The sequence below is a fragment of the Papaver somniferum genome, chromosome 8 (genome assembly GCF_003573695.1).
Source record: "Papaver somniferum cultivar HN1 chromosome 8, ASM357369v1, whole genome shotgun sequence".
In the NCBI taxonomy this organism is placed as follows: domain Eukaryota; kingdom Viridiplantae; phylum Streptophyta; class Magnoliopsida; order Ranunculales; family Papaveraceae; genus Papaver; species Papaver somniferum.
Genome location: NC_039365.1, coordinates 51,178,035 through 51,182,200, shown reverse-complemented (window position 1 = coordinate 51,182,200; position 4,166 = coordinate 51,178,035).

Here is a 4,166-nt window from a genome sequence, read left to right as displayed (position 1 = left end):
TATGTGTTAGAAGCTTTTTGCTTTAGCTATGTTCATCGTATTCTTGATGTGTTTAGTTGGAAACAATCTATTTGTTGGAAACTAAATATTAAGTAAAAATATGATCATGTCAAAATTACCTTGAACATCTTATATGATTTGTGTGAGACAGTCATTTGATGTTAGCTCGAGAAGTTTCGTATTGATCGTTCGATCACTTGAAAGTTACTTGAAGCTAATGGTATGTGTGAGATTACCATTGTAGTCTTCCAAGTATGTTTCGATGATTGGAATGAGAGTTTATAACAATTAGCCCTGTCTGGATACAACACGGTATGCATACCTAGTATGGGAACTGTATTGTGATGATTCAGGTTTAGAACTCTTGTTTGCGCACCTAATATGCGAACGGATTTACTTGAGAATGTCCGGAACTCTTGTTTTCGTACCTAGTATGCGAGCGGGTATACCTAAGTTGGGTCCGGGACAATTATTCGCGAACCGGGTTGGTGAACGGCTTGACTAGGCCAAGGTCCAGAGCTGTTGTTCGTGTACCTAGTTTGCTAACGCAGTGGAAAAGTTCTAAAGTCGTTTATGTATGATTCTCATATTCATGAACTAAAACATTTATGATTTAAGGAATGCAAATTAACTTTGCAAACTGTGGCTTAATGTTCATTGATTCTTGGATAAGTACTTTGTACGATTACAGATCAAACCGATTTCGATTCAGTTTGTTCATATATTTTTCTATGAGATAGTGAACAATTGAACAACTCTATTTGAAACTCAATTAGATTCATTTGATTATCTATCATGATTTATTTATCTTCATTTTTTATCTAGAAGTTTTAGATGAATACAGCTAAGACAAAAGTGTTCATATGGCTAACTTCGGTTAACTGTTATTGAGCCAACTCAATATACACGTTTAGGTACGGTTAGCATATATAAATATAAGTATATTTCATTTGTGTGTAACAAGCTAAGACCATCTAATGGTGGAGATTGATTACTTAATTTCTAAGCAGACTTAGCTTGAATCTTAAATCAGGAGTTCATCTAACGGTGAATATTGAATGCTTTGTTACTAATCTATTTTATTATTGATTGTAAGCAACCCTGATTTGGAAGACTATATAAGGGAGAACTCTAGCAACTGAAAAACCTAATCCCGACACTTTGTTGTGTCGTAGTTGCAAACTTGAGTCGACTCTCCTTTAACTAGGTTTTCTAAAACCATTATTAGGTTAACGACTTGAAGTCGTCTCAGACTTTTGTGATTCCGTATTATACTTTTTAATATTATTTAAATATCACAGGTTGTGCATAGTTCAATCAGTTGATAAATCGGACCTTGTTTATTGGGTAGAACTTGAATGACACTTGGGCATCGGTCTTTGGTACCGTCCAAGTTATTTCTCATATCAATCAGGCTCGTAGATTTTTAGCTGTTTGATTTGCTGATTTATTGAGAAAGAGATAAAAACACTTTAATATAATTCTTGATTGAGTCTCACTTTTAAGTTGGTGCTCTCGGAATTAAATTGGAGTTTAGTTCATATAGATTGCCGAACGAATTATTAGGTATGGTTGTTATACCCCTTCTTTTTCAATTGGTATCAGACCAGGTAAACACGCTAAGACCTCATAAGTCTGTGTTTGTAGAAATCTGACTCTATGGACTGAAGTGCTATCTTAAACGACGCATCACCAATTCAGAAACATTCTGACTTGGTTCAAAGCTTGGATTCACTTGAAGATATTCTCTCTAAAAATGCGGGGGTCTAGCAACCATACCCAACAATTCGTTTGGCAATATTAGAGGACTTACTCCAATATACTTTCTAGAGAATCAACTAGACAGCCAGACTCAATCTAGAGTAAAGTATATCAGAGAGTTTAATATCTCTAACTCTTAATTCAATCCGCAATCAGCAAATAAAAATATGCGAGCCCGATTGAATAAGAGGAGTAACTTGAACGGTAGCAAAGACCAATGTTCAAGTGTCAATCAACGTAAATCAACAACCCAAGGTTGAATATTCTAATTGATTGATCTTAACGCACAAACTGTGATATTTCAATTATATAACAAAATGTAACGCGGAAAAGAAATAACACACACACACACCAGAATTTTGTTAACGAGGAAATCGCAAATGCAGAAAAACCCTGGGACCTAGTCCAGATTGAAAACCACACTGTATTAAGCCGCCACAGACACTAGCCTACTACCAATTAACTTTGGACTGGACTGTAGTTGAACCCTAATCCATCTCACACTGATTCAAGGTACAGTTGCGCTCCTTACGTCTCTGATCCCAGCAGAAGACTACGCACTTGATTCCCTTAGTTGATCTCACCCACAACCAAGAGTTTCTACGACCCAAAGTCGAAGACTTGATAGACAAATCTGTCTCACACAGAAAAGTTTATAGAATTGAATAAATCTGTCTCCCACAGAAATACCCAAGAGTTTTTGTTCTGTCTTTTGATAAATCAAGGTGAACATGAACCAATTGATAACCCGGACTTATATTCCAGAAGAACAACCTAGAATTATCAATCACCTCACAATAAACTTAATCGACTAGCGAAACAAGTTATTGTGGAATCACAAACGATGAGACGAAGGTGTTTGTGATTACTTTTCTATCTTGTCTATCGGAGATATAAAATCTTGAGCCAATTATTTCAATTGTACTCAACACGATAGAAACAGCAAGATCATATCATGCAACTACAAAGATAATAGTTGGGTCTTGCTTCACAATCCCAATGAAGTCTTCAAGTCGTTAAACTACATGGTCTCGAGAAGAAACATAAGGTTAAAAGAGAATCGACTCTAGTTATGCAACTAGTAACACACAGGAGGTGTGGGGATTAGGTTTCCCAGTTGCTAGAGTTCTCCTTTATATAATTTTCAAACCAGGGTTTGCAATCCAAGTTACCTTGGTAACAAAGTATTCAATAATCACAGTTAGATGAGAAACCTGATTCAACCAAGCTAATATCTTTCAACCGTTAGATCGAACTTAGCTTGTTACACACAAATGAAATGTACCCTCATGTAGGTTTATGTAACCGTACCTAAACGTGTACACCATGTTGGTTTACAAATAGTTAACCAATGTTAGCCATATGATTACTCTCATATCAACCTTATTCATCTCAACCATAACTAGTTCAAATGACTCAAATGAAACTAGTTAAAGATTTTTTTAATTGCTATAGAAAACACAATTGAAACCAAATGTGTTTGATTCACTTGAATCAATCATGAAAATTATAGCCACGGTTTGCAAAGATTGCATTCCTTATGATTTAGATGTTTAATTCCATGAACTGACCGATTTGACAAAGTAACCAGCTTAAGTATGCGTACGGGTATGCGTACTTAAGCAACCGGATTTGAGTTTGTTTAGTTTCCAAACTCAGCAGAAATTTTCGGTTCGAAAACTTCCGCCAGTATGCATACGGGTACGCATACTTAATGTGACTAGTTAAGAGTTTTTCAAAACCAAACTTAGTAGAAATTTTCGGTTCGAAAACTTCCGCCAGTATGCGTACCCGTACGCATACTTAACCTGTCTCCTTCACCAATTTCGTATACACACATATGCATACACTTGGCTCCTGGTTTATGGATTTATACACTAATGTGCGAACACACTATATATGCTTATATCCAAACATGGTTACATTCTCAACTCTTTATTTCAATCATTGAAACATTCTTCTATAATGACAATGGTTGTTTTCATACACTATTAACATCAAAGCAATTTTCAAGATATTGAAATAATCATTATCGAAACATTCCAAGCCTACATCAAATGATTGTATCACACAAACCATGTAAGATGTTACTCGGAAATTTTCTCATGATATAAGATGAACTTGGTCGAAGCGAAAGATTACCAGAAATATTTCGAGAAATATGTAAGCGAGATATACTCAGCTTGAAATCCCAAATGTGTATAGAGAAAACTATATCTTAACACGACTTATGTCTCAATATAGGAGGTAGTAGAAATAGAATTTCCAAGTGATAGATGAGTTCAAGTCTCCACATACCTTTTCTCGAAGAAGTTCCACAAGATCCCCTTAGTAGTTCTTCATCTTCAAATGATGAACTCTGTGAAATCTAAGCTCAACTATACTATCTATGTCTGGTTCGAAAC